We start from the raw sequence: 23,644 nt of genomic DNA, 5'->3' as shown, positions 1-23,644 counted from the left end.
GCTGAACAAACCAAGTGTCCTCATGCTGTCCTTATGAGGACTTGATCCAATGGCCCCTGAGCTCTTCCAGTGCAGCCCTTGCTGTGGTTGTGCTGCATCAACAATGCAACTGAAAATAAGTCTCTCATTCTGCAAATCAGGCCCTCCATCCAGTTCACCATGCAGCTTCACAAAAGCCTGTGCTGACACATTGCAGGGCTGGGCAAGCTCAGAGGATCAAGGGTTACTGAAGTTGTTCCTCCATGGAAGAAATCTCTGCAAGACTGTGGATGAAGTTTTCTGTCCAGGCCAAGCCCAGACTGGCAAATGACTTTGACCTAGTAATTGCCATGGGGGTGTCAGATTCCCTGCCTAGTTCTCACGACCACACAATTATCCAAAGATGCTCCATGAATTTCACCTCTGAAAATCAGCTTGCTTCTTTGTTCCTGTTCCAGGTTGCCTTCAAAAGCACAAAGAACTTCATAGCACCAGCTAGGTGTGTAGTTCTTTCATCAACTTTGAAAATGTATCTTTTTTCTCTTAAATATAGAATTTAGGGAACACAGACAGATGCAGAAAAAGTTTTAATGCAACAGAAATTTTGCTCTTCATTTTTGAAGAAAGGTAAAGCTATTTCCCTAAACCTGAAAGTTTTTTTACTTGAAATAATTTTTTTTCCAACAACAGAGTAAACTTTTTTTAAGTCATGTTCCCTTGAATATGTAAAATATATTTGCCAGTAAATCTTTTATTCAGGCTATTTTTTTATGTGGCTAATTTTTATTTTTTTTTAACATATGAAAAATGAGAAAGTTCCATAGCTGTGTAGCCTTAAGGGATATTTTTGATACCTGAGTGTGGCAACTTTTTCAGACACTACTAATAAAGATTGTTGCTGTCTACAGTATAATCCCTTTAAAATGTCTTTCCCTGCTACTGCAGCTGTGAATGATTTCCTTCAGGGGAAAGAAAATCCTTTCGTATTCTGATCCTTCACTCCTATCTAAGTATTTGCTTTACAGCAGTGCTGCAGGTTTCTAATTTGAGGCTAATTAAATGCAGACACTTATGAAAACCAAAGATGTGATTTGCAAGGAGAACACCACTTGTGGGGATGTGAAGAATGAAACAAAGTAATGAAAACCATCCATGACAACGAAGGGTGCAAGGCAATATTCCCTGTAGGAGTTACTGCACTGACTTGTGGGGTGATGCCAGAGCATCCTTGAGGAAGTGTAGCTCTCAGTGTCAGTGAGCACATCAGCAGCAGCAGCATGGCAGTGCTTCACCCAAGGTGTGGCTGGTGCTCTGAGGGCTGTGCCTGCCTGGTTGCAGCCCATCATCTTTCCGGGGCTCCCAGATCCTCCGGGGATCTCACTGTGGCATGCATGGCCTGGCATGGAGCAGCACTGGTGCTGCATTTCACTGTCCTCACTGCCCTGGAGCTCTCTCCTTCTTTACACCCTGTAGGATTCTCTGGTCAGTGGGGCCAGGAAGGAGACCTCTCTTCCTGCTGCCAGGGAGAACCCAAGAACCCGAATTAACTGTGTAAAGTAGGTGATTGCAAAACCCAGGCTTCTCTTCAATCAGAGCCTTTTGTCACTACAAGTGGAAATGGACAGCCTTTAGAGGGGCTGATGTATGCTGCTGTAGATCTTCAGCTGCTTATCTGAGCCAGTGTTAGCTGAGTTACTGATGAGTAAGTGTGCTTTCTCTGCCATTATTGAGGTAATAGATGCTCTTGATAAAATCTGTCCAATTTTTAAGCTACTGAATATCTTTTAACAGAATTGCTACCGGTCATCAAATCAAAATCATTTGGAAACACATTTTGAAAGTGGTTGCATTTTCTGGCTGAAGAGGATCTCAGTTGCAAGGAGTTGATTTGACTTTGCCTCCTTATCTATTGTGTAAGACATCAGGAAGAGAGAATATTGGAAAGAAAAGGTACTTAAAGGTCACAGCTAATAGTGCCTTTGTCACTTTGCTGTAGTCTACTGGCACTGGAGTAATCTTTCCTTGTGGCAAGTGTTGTTATGACATAAACAGAAGTGGAAATAAAGTGCAGGCTGTGAGCAGATCACAGACAAAGGAAACCTCTTACTGCAAAGCAGCACGAGGCAATCCCAATTGATTATATGACTGCAAGCAGGGTGGTTTTTTTCTTTTTTTTTCCCCATTTCCCCCCCCCTTTCTTATGTTTGGATGTTTTTGTGGTTTTTTAAATGGTGGGTTTTTTCGAGTTTTTTTGTTTGTTTGTTTGTTTGGTTGGTTGGTTTGTTTTGGTTTAGTTTGGTTTTTTCGGATTTTTTTTTTATCTGGGTTGCTTGTTTTTTTAATTACTAATACACCTAGAACTTTCAGAACACCTTTGTCCAAAGTCAAGAGACAGCATTTGATTTGGAAAGGAGCCCAGGGACTCTCAGTCATATGCCTGCTCATGGAGAGTCATTCATATTAATGTAAATGCCTCTTCTGGGAGGAGGGGTAGATAGATAGTTAAGTTTTTCTTTGTATTTTTCTGATCGAGGCCATGTATGGTAATCAAGGTGTGCCTAGAAAACAAGATCAGCGATGACAGTGGATTATATTGTGTATGAACATTGTATCTGCTGATTTGAAGTCCAAATGCCTACAATGAAGTGAACTGAAGTTTGTGTTATAGATGCACGGAAAGGGTCAGGTGCCAGCATCAGCAACATCAGCAGCCTCTGGAGAGCTCTTTTTTGTGGACAGTGTGGATGAGACAGGTGGGTTGGTGGTCGTGTTCAGACTGGAGGTGGGGAACTGTCTGCCTGAAGATCATACCCACGAGGTCACAATGCCCTGTCAGCCCTGCAGCTTGCATGAGCATCGTGTGGCTGCTGCTGCACATGGATTTGAAAGCAGCATTCACCCCTCCAAAAGAAGTTTCCAAGTTTGGGTTTTTTTCCTTCTGTGTCTTATTGTCCTTATACTCATATGGATATAAAAATAACCTTCCCTTTTGCTGTCTGCCCAGTCCACTCACTTCTCTTGAGACAATTCCAGCTTATGCAACTAATCCCTTCTTGCAAAGAGTGCATGGATCCATACAAATAACTTGTAATGTTTAATTAAACTAAACTGTAATCAACAGAATTTATCTTTTGACTACTGTGTACCAGGGAAGCTTTATCTGCTGAAAATACACAGTAAGATTGGTTTGACTTTTAAAAGCACCATGTGAGGTTCTCATTAGCCTTATTATAATTTCTGAATAATAAATATGTAAATGATGAGTTTCACATGGGAGATTTAATTCTGTCCTCTTATTTTTGATTAGCTGGAAATACACTCTGGCTCTGTCAGATAATTGGTAGCACTGCACACCAATAAGGCATTTCCCTACAATTCATCAGAAGCAGTTGAAGAAGTAAAGAAGGCTGGAGCTGTTATATTTTTGACAGTTTGCTAATGCCAACTTGTTGAAGTTATAACTCAGCCATTAATGTAATGTATAAATTATTGAATCTTTCTTATGTCAGGAATTTAAAATCTGAAAACCCAAACTGAAGATCTAAGTCTGGAGTGTAAATGCTCTGGGAATCAGATTTCTGCCTTCCTCTCAGCCCCATTTCTTTTCTGAACTACTCTGCAAAAACACCCGTTCAATTTGAGCAAAGTGTAGGGAAAGTAGTATCCTTAGGAATTTGAACTTCACATGCACAGTCCAAAGATGTACTTCACCTGTGCGATTGTTTTGGGGGTTTTTTTGAGATCTGATGAGCCTGGCTACATGGTGGTTAATAAAGTGTCACTGCAAAAGGAAGATTCCAAATAAATGTGAGTGGGGTAAGTGGTGAAAAACAAGTAATGTAAAGCAACTTGATACTTGCATAAATTTCCCTTTCCTTAACTGAACACAGTGGAAGAGACAGGACCATAAAAAGAAATAGTAGTTGATTAGTAGTAAACTATCAAAATGCAAAAGTACCCTCCACATCAAGAATCCATAATTTTAATGTGTTATCTTTATGCAGACTTTATTTTGTCGCTTTAGTAATTGACTCCTATATACATAATAAAATACAAACAGTTCTCTAATTAGATGAATGAAATAACCACAAACAGAGACTGGGGTTTTAACATTATTTCAGTATTTTGGGACAGTGTAATGTTTGAGTAATTTGGTGAATCTAATATTCTCTTCCACGTTTGAAAAAGGACTCTTTTTTTAGTTATAATGTGGATATGCCCTCACCATTTTTTTTCTCTTCTCACAAGGCCAACTTTAAGTTCCCCTTTTGGTGATTTGAGTTCCAATTTTTACCACCTCTCCTCCACACAAGCAGTCTCCTTGGCTGACAAAGGATGGTCCTCCCCTGTCCTAGGGCAGTTTCTCCCCTCCTTCAGAAACATCTTAGTTTTATAAGTCCTCATGCCTTTTTATTCTTCTTTACTCTTGATGTTACCCACTCATTTCAGAATGCATTAGGCAGTTTTGCTGCTTTTCTCCACCATGTTGTAAAAAATCATAGAAATAAAGATTACTTAAACTATTCAGACAGCCTTTTAACACTGCAAAAACAGTAGAATGAAATCAGGAAAGGATTTAATTTTAAAGGTCTGATAATTGTTCACAGAACATAAATAAACTATGATTGTCAGATTTGTCATATGTCCAAAGTGGGTCAAATATTCATATCTTCATGTGAATTATTTGAGAAAAAGATACGTGGTTAAATGATCTATTTACTCATTTTTAGTGAAGATTCAACAAGAAGCTTTTCTTTGTTCTAGCTTTCTAAATAATATTTCATTTTCCAAATTTCAGTTTTCCAGTTTTGGAAAACCGCCAGCTACAAACTATTAAAACCCGTCACATGAAAAGAAGTGTCACATAATCAAATACTTAGAAAATATGTTACCAACTCAACCCCTAATAAGAATTTTTGACAGTGCATGCATTTTTATGTGTTTGTGCAATTCTCCATTATTCCTTTACAGGTGAGCTCATGTAAAATAGAGAAGAGATTGTTACTGCTGTCATCAACCCTTATTTAATTACAATTATTGCAGTAGTTATTCATCATCAGTATTATGATGATTTTAATAAGTTTAAAAAATACATTCTTTCTCTGTTCATTAGTTTTCTCCTATTGTTATGATCCTTATGGCATCTGCAATTGGTAGACATTCAAATTAAAGTCTAACAGAGATGGAAAAATTTATTTGTGAATGGAATGCAAGCCTCCATTTTCTGATTTACAGTCACTCTACAGTGCAATAAAAAAAGCTTTAATCCATATTCCTTTTTTTTTTTTTTTTAATAGTTCTGAGAAGTGAACTAGGGTACAACCCCCTCCTATTAAGTGCTGAGGAGTATGAGCAATCCTCCTAATTTATAGACATCTGTCACCGTGTCTCTTAATTATAGGGGCACTGCATTTGGTGAGACACAACAACAGTTCTTTAGATGGTATTGAGAAATTGCCTTCTGTAAGGACTGAGGTGGCAATCCATGAGTGATTTTTAAGATCAACCACTGAGTTCCATCCCAGGGGATGTACAAAACCAGGTCTGGCCCTTGGCGCTCAGAAAGCACAAAAGCACAGCAGCAAGTGGGATCAGACAGCTGCAAAGATGAGGTGCAAACGCGGCAGCAGGCACCCTGGGTGTGCTGCTGTTCAGTACGATGGCACTGCTCTTTGAAAATGCACAGACACGAGCACGGACTAAAGTTGTGTTTGTAACGAAAGCTGAGACCATGGCACAGTCCACATGATCTGCGTTGAGCTGTCTGATGCCAGAGAAACATTGTGAAAAATGTACCACGTAGAAAGGTAAGAATTTGCCTCTCTTTATAGGGGAAAACATTATAAAGACTTCAATTCTTTATGCTCATAGGAAAAGCCAAAAATATTCCAAGAAAATTAAGTTAAGACTTGGTGTGGGAGAGACCTATACCAATTGCAGCTAGCAGGGTCTCTTTGTTGGTATAGAAACATAATTTAGGCATTGCTTAATCTAGGAGATAATAAAACCACAGCAGCAGTAGGTCTTAGCAGAGTCCTTCTCCAAGCTACTGGAGGAAACTGTGTTTCAATCCTTTACATAAAGTGATCAACCATTTTAGAAGTAGCTCCCTCTGTCCTGCCTTCCCTTCCTGCACAATCCTTCTGAAAAAGGAGTCTCAGAACTGCACTTTACAGGTTAAAAATCTTGTTGTTTCATGATTAAATTTAATCATGATGCATGAACAGGCTTTGTGAGCTAGACTTAAACACAGTGTCCTTATCCTGGGATGAATTTTCTGTTACCTACATGCTTGTGAAGCATGTTTCTGCTTTGATTCTGAGTGTTTATTTCTTCAAGATAGGACCAAGAGAGTCCTCATCAGATTGCTCTATTTATGTTTTTTATTCTCTGCTCTACTGGTCTCCAGATTCCCTGATCTTGGACTGTATGGTAGTTTAAGACCCTTGCTTAGGTCAGCTCTGCCCCACATTTGAATTCAGCAGATAATTGCTCATCTGCTGTGATAAAAGACAAAAATTATGCCTAACATCCCCAGCTGCCAAGCTGCTGTCCTACTTAAAACATGAAAACTGAGGGAAGCAATAGGATCCATTTCTATTAAAAAGCTCTGCTAGACAGCAGCAGCTAGAGACAATCTAGCATATCCCAAATCATCAGAATAAAACCACCTATGCTTATATCCTGCAGAAAGCCTAGGTCCTCTTTGCTTTCCCTTCCCACTTCCTGAGTGTCCACCTCCACTTAGGAGTCAGGTTGTTGTGATGCAGAATTTGCTAGGCAGTAATACTGGCTGCCAAATTTGTAAGTGGAATTCCCCATCATGACAAAATCCTTCTATAGTTTCACGATGAAGTGAGCAGACTGTGCTGGTTCAAAAGTAAACCAGTGGGAGGAATGAACCCTACACAAATACCTTGAGAGAGATATCAGGAGTTATTTAACAATTTAACAGAAAGATTACAATAAGTGCCACAAAACAGAAAAACTGGTTTAAACACACAAAGTCAGAATACAACCTAGCACCCTGTTGGTCAGCATGGTAGTCACAGGCCTATCAGGTCAAGGATTCAAGGATATCAAGGATTGCAGTCCTGTTGAAATGGTGGTTGTAGTTGAACTTGGTGGTCCTGTGGAAGGTCTGATCTTGTGGTGGATCTGCTCAGTGGTGGTGGTATCCCAAGTCCCCAAAATGCCCAGGCTGTACACAGGAGGGTTCAGGTAGTACTTCTTATGTATACAATGCATATTTGTTTAACATAAATGTCAAGTTTTGTTTCTTGCATATATATATATATATAAAACATAAAAATAGCATTATATAGTTTGTTATTTCTTGGAGCACTGCCAGAGAATCACATCATATATTTGTTAGTTACCCAAGAGGGAGGATTGCTCATATACTGCTTCCCAGGCAGCTGTGACAGGAAGGAGGGAAGGAAGAAAATGGGGATGCCTATATTTTTTTTTTCAATAGACATCCATGTCTGCTTCAAGACAGTTGTCTATTTCTGAAAAAATGCAGCTGATAGGAGCTGCTCAATTATTTGACTGCCAGTCTTTGTAGAATGTGCAGAATGCACTTTGAGGGATATGATTAATGAATATTTCATAGGGCACTGAAATATGTAATGTATGTAACCCTGAGTGTGCATGAACATACACACATATATTTATATGCACTGGCACATTTATGATTTTTGTAATATTGTTGGAAATCAAACATCCAAATTCACTTGCACTTCACCATAAACTCCACATATATAAACCCATTTAGTATTACCTGTTTGGCATTTTTTAAAATTCAAAATATTACTATGCCAATATTTTTCTGTTAATATCATCAGCTTTGTAATTGTTATCTGTGGAGTCACTTTTATTTGAATTCTCCTATTGTTATGCAAATTATTAGCAAGGTCCACAATTATGAAATATTTCTGATCATAAAATAAAACAATAAAGACAAAAATCAGTAGAAGACTGGTTGAAGTGAATTTATAAATTGTTTAAAGTGCAAAACTGTCCATTTATCTTTAAACATTCATTTTTTTTCTGTTTGTAAACACTGTCTATGATTAGAAAAGCCATGAATTTAAATAATCTTTATCAGTCTAAGAAATTAATAATTTCAAAAGTGTATCTGGCAAAAAGTTGAAATGATACTCTCTTTCTTCTTCTCCTAGAAGAATTCATTGTAGGCTTTCTACCAAGATTACAGCTGGAGAGGAAGGCAGTGCTAAATAGATACGGCAGCCAAGAAGGTCTCAAAAAATAATTGTTTCTTGATTTTCCAAATACTATATATGAAGTGGATTCAGAAGTAGAGCCCATGCTGTCCCCTTACTTCCTCCATCTATTACTTGCTCTGGAAATTTAAAAACTCTCAAAAAAGGGCTTTTCCAGATCTTACTGAAATGAATATTTAATCTGATTCAAGTTAAATCATGGAGCTGTTAGCACTTCTCAAGCCAGACTTTATTGTTTTGTAAGGATGAATGCTTATTTCCATAGTCATGCAGACACAGACAGTTTGCTAACTCAGTTTGACTGACAGTTCACACAGGAGGCTTTGCAGGAAAAGAGGGGAGCAAATCCTCTCCCCTGAAGATGGGAAAACCTTGCTTTGTGGTCCTTGAGGCAGTCAGCCCTGATATGGCAACTTGGACAGGCACAGCCTGCTTGACCCTGCAGATGTTCACACCCGGGGCTGCCCAAAATATCTTGTGGGGTTCCCGTGGTACACCAGGAGTAAGGCTAAAATACCTTTGTTATCTGCTGAGGCTCTCTGTGGAGCAGCACGGTCAGGAATTGTTTAGATTGCAGCGAAGGATTATCCAATACTTGTGTGCAAATTATGTAGCAAACAGGTCTGCAGGAGCACCTCACATTGAAATTTTCTTTTTTCTGTATCCTAGTCAACTTGTGTACAAATGAGTGCAGTGGAGACCAGACTTTTGAAACAGAGCAACAGAGCTGCAGGAGTGTTGCAGAAACCTGTTCTTCATCCAACAGCTGGAGGGAGAGGGTGAGAATGTCACTCTGAGGCATCTGATATGTGACAGGGTGAGCTGGCAGCAACGTCTGGAGGACAGAAGTGGTGGATGCACACTCCCACTTTACAGGGTGTTAGGTTTTCTATAAGCTTAATAAAGAATAATAAAATCACCAAATGGTTTGTTTGGGAATGAACCTTTAAAAGACATCTAGTCCAACAGACCTGCAACCAACACCTTCCACTAGACTAGGTTGCTCAGAGCTCCTCTAATCTGACCTGAATATTTCCAAGCATGAGGAGAATCCACCACCTCTCTGGGCAATACGTGTCAGCATTCTCATGGTGAAAGCTTGTTCCTTGTTTCTAGTGTAAACTGCTCTCCTTCTGCTCAAAATTGTTACCCCTTGCCTTTTCATTACAGACCCTGTCCCCATCTTTCTAATAAACATTGTTTAAGCACAGGGAGGTTGCATTATAGTCTTCCTGGAGACTTCTCCAGGCTGCATAGCCTCATCTTCCTCAACCTTTCCTCATAAGAAAGGTGCTCCATCCCTCCAAATTTCTCTGTATCCCTTTCTTATACTCACTCCAACAGCTCCACTTCATTCCAGTGTTGAAGATCCCAGAGCTGGAGGCAGATCTCCAGGTGAGGTCAGACAGTAATAAGCAGTTTCTTGTCCAGTCTGCCTTTATGTTGCTCTGAAACTCTCAATGTCCCAAGCTGTATAAGGATGCAATCTTCCCGGGCAAAGGAATGCATCTTGCTTTTGCCCTGTTATTTTTCCAGCTCAAACTTCAATGTAAAAAATTTTCCTCTTTGTTTATGTTTTCAGAGACACTTGCAGTTTTCAGTGAAAACTAGCTAACAAAAAATAATTTGTTGTCAAACACATTTTTATCAGACTTGGGAGGTTGCCATGCATACATCTTGTACTGTATATCTTCTGGTTTTCCCCTTTTTTATGAAAATGAGGAAAAAGAGAAGAATATCAAATAATGAATAATGTTATATTACAAAAAGGCTTTATGTGCAACTCAATTTCGGTTGAAGTTTTTAACTAGTCCTTAGACTAGCTAATTAGTTTCTGGATTACCCTGGATTGGATTACCCTGGAATTCTGCATAGGTACTGGGGTGGCTCAAGTTTGCTCATAAGAATTTAATACTGGTTTTGGCTGAAGATACTGGGCAGTCTTTTGGGATTAGTGGCCTGTGAATTTTTGAAAGGAAATTTGTAGGTAGCAGGTCAAAGCTTTCAGTGGATATTGTATAAGTATAAAGGAAGATGGACAATAAGAAGATAATATGAGGAAAGAGTGAGACTAGTGTTAGGGAAAACCAAAACAAAATAACTAAAGCAAGTTTATAACTAGATGTGTATCGTTCATCCAGCATGGCAATACAATTTCCCTTTACAGATACCCTCTCTCATCCTGCAGTTCTTGTCCTTGTCCCTGTCTATCCAGTCTAGCTGAAATTTCCCACAGTATTTTTCCAATTCTGCAGAGGGAGGGAGTTGGTTGAATCCTACTTTCCTGATGTTGAATACTGCTCCTTGCTTTAATCAAAGTACAACCTTCTTTCCTCTAGCAGATATGGAATACGGTAATATTAAAATATTTCCTCTAAAGTTATCTTTTCTCTTTCTTCTCTTTCTGGGGCCAACAGTGTGAGACAGCAAACACCCAAGATGGAAGGGAGCTGGGCTATTGAGTGCCTCCCAACCCCACCTTCCAGCCATCCTTCCAAAGGAAAACAACATTCCTCTTAGTTAACCCTAGCAGGCCTTCTGGTCAAAACTTTTACAGTCATCTCCATTGCTGTTTCTAAAATTTCCTTTTAATTATGAGTGTTAATCCAAATGATATTGCTTCTTGCAGAAGGCAACATAAAGATTCTACATAAATGTAGTTTTTTAACACTTGTAAAACTTTTTTAATCCAGGGAGGGAAGTTTCCTTCTCATATGAATGTTTGCCTTTCTCACGTGTCTAACACTTTAACCCAAAGAGTTTTTGTAGCAAGCCAGTAGGTGACCACTGACATTTGTGGCCTTTAAACAGGAGTTCTTGGGCTGGGCAATGACTGGGAAAGTACATTCAGCCCTCTTACTCCTTCACTACAGTTACAAGGAAATTAAATCTAAACTCTCTGAAAAACATTGCCTGTATGTTCTCTTTCTGTGATAAATGTTGAAGATCCTGGAGCTCAGACTCAACTACTTGAGTTACTACTTTGGTTGTAGACATACTCTATTTCCTGGTTATCATAACTCTCAGTAGATCTATTGAATTCACAGACTAGGATTCATTTACTTAGTGAAACACATTTGAATGTGATATGTTTTATATATATGTAAAATGATTAAAAATTTGGATGTTTAGTGCATAAAATCCATAAGGTCTACTGCTTACCACACTGGCAGCAATAGGAATTGGGTCAACTGTTGCACTGCAGAATTTGCTTCTCCTCTAAATTCTTCACATGAATTTGTCAGCCAAAGTTTTCCTGGAGATCAGTGGAGGTCTAGTTTATTGGCTGAAAGCTTATTGCGAGAAGAGTTGAAAAAACTGACTGACTAATATAGAAGGGAATTCAAGGGGAAAGGTTCAGCTGAACTCATGGTCATTTATATAAGGAAAGACTTACACATAGCCCATAAAGCAATCTTTCTGAAAGAAGTGTCTCTGGTCCTGTCATGAGAACTCTGTGTAGACACTTTGATATGTAGGTCAGGTCACACAAGGTATTTCTCACATTTTATGTGAGCCTGGATTGCCAGCCTAGGAAAGTTTAAAGTATTTCATTTATCTAAAACTAACTGCAGCAAAAAGGAAGCAGGAGGACTGACTTTGCTACACTGGCAAAAAAAGCACATTCCCAGGTACTTGGGCTTGTATGGCCCAGCTTTGAAGTTCAGGTTCCTTCCTGCTACTGTTACCCAGCTCAGGTAGATTAGCAAATTTCTTTGCAGCTTCCAATTGTGCTTCCCAGACCTACACTCCCAGTTTAAGCCTCAAGTTGATGAACAATGTCATTAAAAAATGCTCTGTGAATTAGCTAGATAGAAAAACAATTTGTTTAAATTTTATGGTTTTACCTGATCAGCGTTGCAGAAATATTTCAGAAACCTAAAGCAAACTTCTTTCACTCTCATGGCAGAAAATTGAGCTGTGATTACGATCTTGCTGCAAAACTGGAAATCGTGTGATGTTTTCAGCCCTATACATTTCAGCCCTGTTTCCAGACTATACATGGATCAAACACACTAAAACGAAGACAAAACCAGTGTGCATTCTGCCCAATATTAACAACTAATATTTGAAATAATATTAGAGAGTGAAAAGTTAGAATGGGCCACCTTCCACAAAAAATTTTGAAGTCAAAGAAATGCAACAAAAACAAGGAATCTTTATCACAGACTGCTTGATGCACTCTTAAAACTACTAGAAAGACATATTCTTTGTCAGTACTTTTTAAGAAAAGTGCCCAGTCGAAGTGTGTTTTTCCATTATTTGAACCCAGGAGCTGAAGGGAGCTAGGTACTATAGGTTTCCAAAAGAACCTGCAGCAATTGCATTATGCTAGATCCTGCTTAAGTACAGTGATACATATACATCTTTGATCTTTCAAATATTGCAGGATCAAAGTATTCACTGTTTTGGATATATACCTGTGCTAAAATCAACTGATTATAGCTCTGGCCACAGAAAATAACCAGGTACAAATTACTTTGAACTGATGTCACTCCAGGTAGTCTGTGCACTTTTGTATTAATTAGCATGACTTTGAACTTAATTTCTTTTCTGTTGCATGGTCTGGAATAAATAGCAGTTACTAATAATCTATTTAAAACTCATTTTTGTGCTACACTGTAACAGACAGAGAGAGAGAGAGATGAATAGAAATGCATGTGTGTATTTGCTCTCTTTGCTCTTCTTAATATATACATTAAAAAAAGAGTCACATCTAGCACCCTGGTTACCAGTTTTTCTTAATAGGCAATGCTTCATCCTAAATCAAGCACTCACAGTAGTATGAATTAATTAATATTAATGAAAGCACAAGAAAATTCTGCAATGGGTCATTCTTGTTATCAGTGCTTATTTGATCATATAAAAACAGTTTGAAGTTTTAGAGGGAGGGAGGAGGAATTGCTTTCTTGTCTTTAAAGGGCAATTCTCATTAAAAAATCAGCCCAGAGCTATACAGAAAAAAGCTCTGGATAAACCATTTGAAGGAAGGGTACTTGCTAGACTCCTGGACCCAGTGAAAATTTTGATCATCACTAATCAATGAAGAGAAATGTTATACTTCACAGATTTGTTTTTATAAATCAAAGTAGGAGAATATTAGAAACAGTAGTAGAGAAGCTTTATTGATTCCTCAGCACTTCTTCCCCGTCTTTCTCTAAAAAACACTGGCCCCAAGCACCTACACCCTCACCCCACTTCCCATGTGATTCAGGAGTGCTAGGTCCACACATGCTGCTTGCTGAGTAACACAAGAGACCCTTTCCACTATGGGCTTGTCTCCTGAACATGTTTTTTGGAGCACTGACCATCTTCTGCTTGTTGCAGTCCTTGCCAGCACTGCTAGCTTCATTTTGGTGTGTCATTAATGTGGGCACACAGATCATGGACCTGCTTGACTTTGTATGAGAAGCCTTCTACTCAGTGGACAGTCCCAACAGCCCTCTTTGAAACTAGTTTAATTAAGGTTATATAGAAATGTCCTTGTTGGTATACCTGCTACATGCACAAGATTTTTAAGATTTACAGGTCTCTCTGCACCACCTCTGAGTCCTTCTGAACATGTAAGCATAAGAATGCCCATTCAGTCATGGATGCAGGAAACAAAAGATAGCAGTCAGAGAGGCTGGTAGTACATTGACTCTGTCTTTTAGGAAATTGTCTCCAGGAATCCTCTTCTCTTATACTACCACTTTATATTACCCTCCAAAGCAAAAACAAGGTGAAAAAATGCTTTAAGCGAGAGGAAATTCCTAAAAGAAATACACAAATATCACCCACAGAAAGATATAGGTCATTATAAACTCAAAGGCTCTAATAACTGAAATTATTTCGGCTTTGAAAAAAGCACATGAATTACTGATAGTAATTTACATTTGAGGCTAACTGTGACTTGATACTGCAAGAATGTTGTTCTTTAAGAAAAGCGTAAGAAATTACCTAGAAACTTAACAGGGTTTCTTTCAAACCTTTATAATAAAGAAACTTTCTTTTTTCAATGAAGTGAGTAAATTTTGCTAGAGATTAGAATTAATTTTTTTCTTTCAATTCGTCAAATGCTAGTTTGCATGTCAAATTAGCTGGCATTCCATAACTGTTGAATGCTACCTGGATATGGACTTTGGTTTTTGGACTTTTCCTGTAGTATTTCCAATTTAGCAAATTTCACTTCTAATTTCACTCATCCTAATGAATTCTTCAGAACAGCATTCGATGAATGGAATAATGGAATGAGCTGAAGTATGTAACTCTGAGAAGCTTTTGATTCAGCATACTCTTGGACTGGAAGTATATTCACTGATCAGGCACATAAGACAAGACTTACCTAGAGCAGCTCAGTGTATGAGATGCCATTGTTGAAGAATATTGCACTCAAAAGAGGCTTTTGGTGCATCTCTCTACTGCTTGAACCTTACACTGCTGCATTCTCCAGTCATATAAAAGATTAAATAGCGTCCTAGGTTTTTCTACAAAAAATAAATCAGTGATAAGGTAGCTTATTCCATTTTGCCTTGCTTGTCTATCTGTGGCTCCTTAAAGGTATGCAAAGGTTGATCAAAGCGTCTATTTGTCTAGAACAAAAGCTACTTCAGCTCTTTCAGCTTTGTCAACAAAGTCAGAGGAGAGCAAGTAAGTTCTCAGGGAAAGAAAAAAAAGTCATGCAATATTTCAGCCTAGAGCTGTCTGAACAAGCTCTTAAATATATGATTCATGTTCCTCATTCATCTACAACTATTTGTACTGTGCTGACACATTTCTGTAACACTAAATTAACTACTAGTCCATTTGTCATTTGTAGATTTCCTTCCTCATGATTTCTTCACCACATTCCCCCAAAAGACAATTTTTTCCAAGATTCCCTGCCCAAACACTCACTGAATTTCATTGGCTGTTCAATGTAATAAAATAAATTAAAAAAGAATTTAAAGGAAGATATTTAGATGGAATTAAGCTAACTGAATTATTTAACAAACAGATGCTGCATAGAAATGCATAATTTATACTAAATGTGTGGAAAGAAGCTTTAAGGTTATGGTGCTGTTAAGTCAAGCAACTTTTCCTCCTTATATCTTTAAAGTTACCAAGCTACTGTCGTCCAACTGAGTAGCAAAGTGGGAATAACATATGTTCTTCTTTGACGACACATGATGTCAATTATAAGCCTCTTCAGGTCCTACTGGCTTGTGTTTTAGTTAAACTGGTTAACTAGAAAGTGAGGTAGCTGAACTTGAGTTGCCACTGAAAGTGCACAGTATAGTAAAAGGTTCAATAAATCAAAAGTGAGATGGTAAGTGTGCATACCTCTGAAGAAGAGAGATAAAAGAAGGCAAAATGTTTAATGCTTTTAAAATCATGAAATTATTTAGGTTGGAAAAGGTTCATCATCATTGGGTCTAACCATTAGCCTAACACAGCCAAGTGTAACACTAAATCACATCTCTTAACACCATATCTATATGTGTTTTTAAATGTCTCCAGGGATGGTCAGCCAACCACTCCCACAGTTGCACAGGTCTGTGCAAATACCTGGCTAACCTTTCAGTGAAGAAATTTTGTCTAATAATCAATCAAAACCTCCCTACCACATCTATAGACATTTTAGTCTCATTCTTTGCCTTGAAAGAGAATACCTCCACCTGGCTACCACCTCCTTCCATGTATTTATAGAGATTGAAAGGTCCCCCATGAGCCTCCTCTCCAGACTAAACAGTCCCTGTTCCCTCATTCATGTCTCATGTGATTTGTTTTTCAAACTCTTCACCAGCTGTATTGCCCTTCTTTGAACAAGCTTAATGGAAATATACAACAGGATACTGTGGTTCAAAGTGGTTTAGTTTTTAAGAAAAAATCCACGAGTCATAAATTAAGACAAAAAGAAGCAGCAGGAAAGTTCTGGAAAACTCAATATTCTAGATCTGGGGAGAAACTGTAAGAGCTACAAGTAACACACTGTGGAAACTGTGGCACAATAAGCATTACAGAGTCACAGGATTTTATTAGTGACTTAGCTCTTGAGTGCTTTTAAACAGTGGGACATGATTTTTACATTATTATTATCAAAAAGATATATGCTCTCTGCACTTCTGGAAACACGAGATGGGGATGTGCTGAATGTCTCTGGACAGTGGAGAGTAAAACAATGGGCAGCAATATTGTAGTATGGAATACACTAAAATAAAGATGAGGGTTCATTGAGTAGCCAACAGTGTGAATAAATAACGTACCACACAGAGAAATTTGAAATGTTCAATTACTTTTTTCTTCATTTATAACAAGCTGGGTAAATAAGATCAGATTTTTTGGTATTATTTGATTATAGCATTCTGGAGTAGGAACCTGAGCCAGAAAAGAAGGAAAATAGTAAAAAGAGTATTAAATTATGGAGCTATTTGAGCCCAACTAAGTTGACCATATAATGCCACCAGGGGAAGCTGAATTAGTTCTTTAAGTATTAATGATTATATTCAAGAACTCAAGGAAAAAAGTGCAAAGAATGTAAGAGAAAGAAAACACGTGTTAAAGGGTAGAGACTAGCTAAAACTCATTGAATGAATGGCTGCTGGAACAAATACTATATGCATAGATCAGATGGGAAGTGTGGACTGGACGAGTGGACAGTGAAACTGAGAACTGGACAAACAGCAGATCTCAGAGGGTCATAATCAGTGTGGTACATGGTCCAGCTGGAGACCTGTCACTAGTGGTGACCCCAAGGTTCAAGAGTGGGCCCAGGCGTGTTCAGTTTATCCATCAGTGACTTGGATGAAGGTGTAGAGGCCTCCTCAGCAATTTCACTGACAGCACAAAGCTGGGAGGAGTGGCTGATAGCCCAGAGGGCTGTGCAGCCCTTCAGCAGGACCTCAACAGGCTGGAGAGATGGGCAGAGAGGAACCTTCTGAAATTCAGCAAAGGCAAATGCAGGGTCCTGCACCTGGGGAGGAACAACCCCAGGCACCAGCACAGACTTGGGGTGACCTGCTGGAAAGCAGCTCTGTGGAGAAGGAGCTGGGGGTCCTGGTGGACAATAAGCCCTCCGTGAGCCAGCAGTGTGCCCTGGTGGCCAAGAAGGCCAGTGACATCGTGGGCTGCATTAAGAGGAGCAGTGCCAGCAGGTCCCAGAAGGTGATCCTGCCCCTCTACTCAGCCCTGGTGAGACATCACCTGGAATGCTGTGTCCAGTTCTGGGCTCCTCAGTAAAAGAGAAACATGAAACTCCATAGCAGGTCCAGTGGAGGGTGACAAAGACGATTAAGGGAGAATCTATGTGATGAGGAAAGGCTGCATTGGGCCTGTTCTGCCTTGATAACAGATTACTGATGTGGGACCTCGTGAATTTCTGTAGGTATCTAAAGGGAGCATGTCCAGAAGCCTGGGCTCCTTTTAGTGGTGCCAAGAAACAGGACAAGAGACAATGGCTGGAAAGTGATCCACAGGAAGTTCCAACCAAAGAACCTCCCATGTGGGTACCCACACATTGGAGCCAGCTGCCCAGAGGGTATGGAGCTCCTCTCACTGGAGATATTCCAGAACTGTCTAGACTCAATTCTATGCCATGTGCTCTGGGATGACCCTGTTTGAGCAAGGAGATTGGAGCAGATGACCCACTGCTGCTCCTTCCAACATGACCCATTCTGTGGTTTTTTGAGAGCATGGAACTGGGCAAGTTAATCTGAGAGGAAAGGCCAATGAGTTAGAGTTTGTACTATCATGATCTACCAGTCAATGCTTTCATAAATCAGATGGAGACATGAGTCAAAAATGGACAGAAAGAAGAAACATCAAAAATGTTTGCATTATCTTAAGTGTATGTCAAACTGAAATTTAGCTAGCAACCAGTTACTGCTGCAGTGAAGTATATGGTATAGTGCAGTGGAACCCCACATAAATTACAAGTTTGAACCTGCTTTCTCTAGTAAGCATTATCAAAACATCATTACTCTTAGACTCCAAAGACTCACAATTTCTTACAGTGATCAGAGTATTTTTGGACAAAGGAATTACTAGACACATAGACTAATCTGATCTAATCTAAAACTAGGTTAGATTAGATTAGATTAGATTAGATTAGATTAGATTAGATAGTCCAGAAATAAATAGTTTAAACCCAACTTCCCATATGCCCATCTTTTACTATTTTCTTGCTGTGATGGTTTTACCTGCAGGGCTACATGTCTGTTACAGCATCCTGGACCATGGAAAGTCTACTTTCCGAGGCCTTGTGGTCCCTTCTTACTCCTTTCAACAGTCATGTCAAGATACGGAGAAGGCAAACCAGTTCTGTGAAAAAATAGTTCCTCACTCTGCTTCCTCTTAAGAAAAACACAAGGTCCCCCACAATGGAGTAATTAGATTTAGTGTCTGGTTCTCTCTGGAAAGCCAGATGGTTTGGAAATATGTCCATAAGAAAGGTAGACAGGAAATCATGGGCATTGTTTGTGGGACTTGGAAAGGACTGAGACAACTGAAAGCACAAAGAGGAAGATAAGGGTAGGTTTCCCTGTGTGACTTGAACAGTCAGTTGCTCTGAAGAGTGTTTCTGATGTGCACTCTGACACCTGAGCTCATTGACCTCGTGTTGAAGGCAGCAGCTTTGTGCCACTCACATGGAACTGTATGTGCTCTTTCCCCTGCAACACATGGGGTGGAATGTGGGGAATGAGTGAGGACAGGGCAAAGTGAGCCAGGAATGGTGGGAACTGTACAGCCTGGGAGGTGTCCTGAAAACAAATAACACACCTTCCCCCTTGGCTTTTCTCTGTGTCTGTGTAAAAGTCTGTGGGACAGAAGTAACAGTCATTCAGAAATGCAACAGCAAGCCAGACTGAGCTGACAGGGAGACACAGGGAACAAAGAATGTATGCAGGACCTACAAAGGTGTGGAACAGCAGCAGATGTCCACTTCCATGTAACTCATACAGCAAGGAGTACTATGCTTCCCACTCAAACTGCAGGAAAGTAGTTGCTAGGTAAATTTGTGTTGCATGAAAGCCCTCAGTCTAAAATTCATCCAGCTTCCTTAAAGTGGAGGTCACAAGCAAGCTGGATCAATTCTGGAGTACATCAGGGATGATTCAAGTCCATCAGGACAAACACAGCTTACACCAAAGGAGGGAGGAATGTCCCCTTGGCACTGTCCCAGGGCAGTTGGTCGTCCTGGCCATTGTGATGCTCCTGTGAGGCAGTCCAGCTCTCCACATCCCATGAAGTGTCTGAATAGATGTCCAGTGTATATCCTTGCACAGGTGGGCATGTTGCTACTGCGAGATGTGCTGCAGACAATAATGTCAGCAGAGACAACTCTGCTCTCCATCTGGACATCCACACTGCATGCAGGGAGGTGAGGGGGTCATGAAAAGCCCAGGCAGCTCCTGGTCTGAGCTGCTTCCCCACTCCATCCGTGTAAAGACATTGATGGTGGTGAGGAAACCTGCCTTGAGGATGCTTAGGTAGGGATGTAGGGGTGCTCTTACAGGGCAGTATAGATACTGTACTGTGAGTATTTATGCTTCACAGATAGAGTTTTTAAGCAACAAAGTGAGATGGAAACTTACTCCCACTTCTATATTTATGCAGTCATAATTTACAGTTTGTCTCCTTAGATGCACTCACACAAGTCCAAAGCATTAAATGATTCACTGGTGTAACAAATACAAAAAAAAAAAAGAGTAAAACCTTTTAATGATCACATTTTTTTCTCTTATAACCACTCAAGAGTGCTCTAATACTGATATCACACCTTTTCTTCCTGAGCTGTCACTTCACCAACTTTACCTTCTTTTTTTTGCCAGACTTAATCACATCTCCCATGTGTTGCAGCTGAAATCCAAATATTCCCAGTGCCTCATGTTTTTCTCCAACTCAGCAAGTAAAACAAGACACTATTTTAAGAAAGAGATTAACTTTTTCTTCAATGCCGACTTAAGATATTTTTTCTACTTGTTTCTTAATATAGTAATAAATGAAAGAAAATCATAGGTTTGGTAACAACCAAATCAATGAAAATTACCCACAACTTTTTGCTCAGACATGACTCTCCCACTTAAATTCTTACTCAATATTACATTCACCTCTCTATACAAAAAGCAAGATTTTCCAAAGTGCAGAAAACCACCCAATGAAAATTCGTGGGACTGATAATATGCTATAAAATAAGAATATAGTGTGTTAGCAGGTCTCAGACAGTTGGTTCCTTGAAGCCATTACCATGTATTTCTGTTTTGTGGAAGAATGAGTTTTAGGGAGTTCTGAGAAACTATTGAAATGAAAATAAATTATATTGGGTGAAACTGTGGAGCCTTCTTATGCTTTGATCTTGACAAATATAATCCAATTATCTTCAGTGGTATTTTAGATTAAGTACTTTCAGATTTAACCTCAATAACAATAGCAATGAGAAATATTAAGAGGAAATAAATAATCTTACTTTTGCATACCCCTAGTCCCATCACTGGTCAGATTACTTGTGTCTATCTGTTTTCTGTTTCAAGAGACTGATGCTCTGGCTCATAACATAGAAAAGTTTAAATTCTATTCACTTCATTAAGTAATACAACTCAAATGAAAAAAGATAGCTAAAATCATCACAGTATAAAATGAGAACTCTAATTTTAATTAAGGACTGATCCTTGGCAAGCAGGAAAGCCACTGGCTGGTGTCATTTGATTTTCAATCGTGTCTCTAAGAGGAAGCCTGAAGTTTCTAACTTATTGTGGGAGTTAAAATTCCGGTTTTTCTTTTATATTTTATTAGTGCTTTCTGAACATAATAGCTATGGACACATTTTGCTCACAACTTTCCCATTTCTCTTGGTTGTTACGTGTGGGACTAGGTAGAACACTTCAACTAAGTTTTTTTTGCAGAGGTGCATTGATTTAGCTCACTCTGTAAAGAGGAAATATCCTTTTCCAAGGTCCAGTGGTTTGTTCTCTACTCTTCTCCATCTAGGGAATAAAACCTCTTTCAGCCTGGAAGAAGCACACCTTCCTCCTAGGAGTGTTTGAAATACTTCCCCAATGCAGATGAGGTGAGAAAAAGAGTTACCTAAGAAAGAGTTAATTAATTTGTTGCAAGTTAGAATATAGATTGTTGAATACACGGAACTGTTTTTTACCTGACATCACAATGGCTGTTGGAGGCTAGGACCAAGATTTTAAAAATATCCCTGGGCCACCAATATGAAGACCAATGAAAAGGACTTATATGGCAGCTATGGTTGAAATCAAACATCCCTTGCTTTCCTTCTGCCTATAAACACAGATCCCAACTCTCAGACCCCCCTCATTTTCAGGACTTATGTTCAACTAAGAAGTGAATTCTGGCAGTGTGCCTTGGGGATCTTGCAGTAGACTGGCTGCTAGTTTCAGTGTCTTCTTCGGAGAAGGACAAAACAGAGGCTGCCCACTAAACCTTGGTGAGAACTGCAAAGGAAGGGAATTTGAGATCCACTCTCACATGGGTCTAGTACTTCTCTAAAGGAGACAGAACATCTGACAGCTACAGGGTCAGTCAAAAACATGTTCATTTGGAATTACCATCCAGTAAAGGCAAAATTGAATAGTTTGTGTAATGTTTTTACCCCCATTCATTGCAACAAAATACAGAGTGTGAAATGGTTCTTACCAGAACACCCAGCTGATGAGAGGAGAAAAGTGTATTCCTTTTTTCTCTCACCTTGTCAAAGGAGTATGCAGCAGATATGCCCTTCCTCTGCTCATAACCAAAACTCAGTCCTCCTAGATGCCTTTTACCACACCATCTTTCTCATAACAGCCTCTTCCCCTTCTGCAGGATAGCAAAGTGAGCGTCAGTGTGGTGAGTCACAGGTTGTCCCTAAGAGGAGTAAGTCTTTTCTAAATCTGGGGAAAGAACAGCAGTTTATTTATCTAAATTACTGGAAATGTTCTTTGGAAAAAAGTGTGCCAGTTCTTCAAGTTTCTTTAAGATTCCTTATCATAATGAAAAGTACAAAACCAGTGATGTTTCCCCATGTATGCTAGGTAAACAAATCCTGATTTTGCAGGTGCGTTTGGCGGAAGTGAAATTGATCCTAAACCCTAAAGTATGGGCTGGATGAGACCGAATGGAAAGACAGTTTTCTTCACTATTAAATGTTTGAAAATATTCTTACTGAAAAATAAATTATTGAAAGATAGGCTGTAAACACTATAGCCATGTGAAAGTTGTATAGCTATATAACATAATTGTCTCCCTGTGATAGACTGGAAATCAAGTCTTCACATTGATTGACATGTACATAAGCTGCATTTTTGCAGGAATTTTAAATAGTGACTCAAAATTTTCACCTTGCCATCTCCATTCATATACTAATTTCCATTTTCTGGTGTACTTTTTCATGTGATTATCACTCTATGTGTTTTCTTTTCATACACTGCATTCACTTCATTTCTCCCTTTCATTTTACTTCCTTTGATACCCTAACAGCTGGGTTTAAGAAAGTGCTGCTTTTATTTACTGTCACTACCAGCCAGGAAATTAGCACCTTGATGGGAGGCATGCTACATGGAACATATAGGCATTAGAGAGCTCTTAAACACATTTCACTTCACTGTGATTAACAAAATTTAAACCAGGTATCAGCCAAGACCTTTTTTCCCTACACTGCCCTTGCAGAATGAGAGCCATGGAAATGTGCATTATGAAAAGTAGCTCAAGTCTCACCCTTGATATTGTTGTCAGAGGACAGCAGCAATAATGAACTTTCTTTTCCATATGTGATTTGAGACCAGAGGAATAATGTACCAGTCAACCTAATGTCTTTTTAGGCAAATCACTATTGCCGCAGCAATGCTTACCTCTGAAATATCCCCGGGTTAACTGCAGTTAGAGCTTAAGGTTGGGATCATGAGCTATGTAAGGGGCTGAAGGGACAAGGAAGAAGACTTTATGTTCCCACTTTCAGTAAAAGCAATAAGTAAGAGACTAAAATGGTGATGGTTAGTGACTCAAACAATTGGCTGTGTGTGAAAGCAGTGGGTGCTTGGCTGAGAACAGGTTTGTACTGCTCAGCCAAAGGGAAGGAGAACAGGTTTAGGGTGTGTGATGGGAAAGCCTCTGATCTGTGTAAGAGCAGTTCAGCTGCAGGAGTGTGCACCCGTCACTGGAGAATGACTGTGCAAACTAACCCTTGTTTTAGCAACTACTGGAGATGGAGCCAGATAAGGCAAAAGGCTGGTAAGAAGCAGATCTCACCAAGTGGGATAATGCTTTTTATCATGCCAATGTACTCCATGCACAGCTGGATCAGGAGTGAAAACTCTCCTCTGGGGAAGTACTAGGACATTCACATGAGAACCTGAAGGTGTCTGGCCCTTCTGATGGGCTGTAACTGGCTCCATTACTCTGATGTGAGAGGCAGTTGTCATGTCTTTGAAGGTGTCATAGACCACCAATGACCCCCA

At 39.4% G+C, this 23,644-nt stretch overlaps 1 long non-coding RNA gene across 1 annotated transcript in view; it reads left to right on the top strand.

Annotated features, from left to right (window-relative positions):
* Window positions 1-5,513: 5,513 nt before the first annotated feature.
* The window catches only part of LOC148219713 (uncharacterized), a 98,448-nt gene continuing 80,317 nt past the window's right edge, over window positions 5,514-23,644 (top strand). The window contains exon 1 of the long non-coding RNA XR_015799443.1: window positions 5,514-5,786. This is a non-coding gene — a long non-coding RNA (uncharacterized LOC148219713). The remainder of the gene's footprint in view (window positions 5,787-23,644) is intronic.

The sequence above is a fragment of the Sturnus vulgaris genome, chromosome Z (assembly GCF_052056855.1).
Source record: "Sturnus vulgaris isolate bStuVul1 chromosome Z, bStuVul1.hap1, whole genome shotgun sequence".
In the NCBI taxonomy this organism is placed as follows: Eukaryota; Metazoa; Chordata; class Aves; order Passeriformes; family Sturnidae; genus Sturnus; species Sturnus vulgaris.
This window is presented reverse-complemented; position numbering and strand designations above follow the sequence as displayed.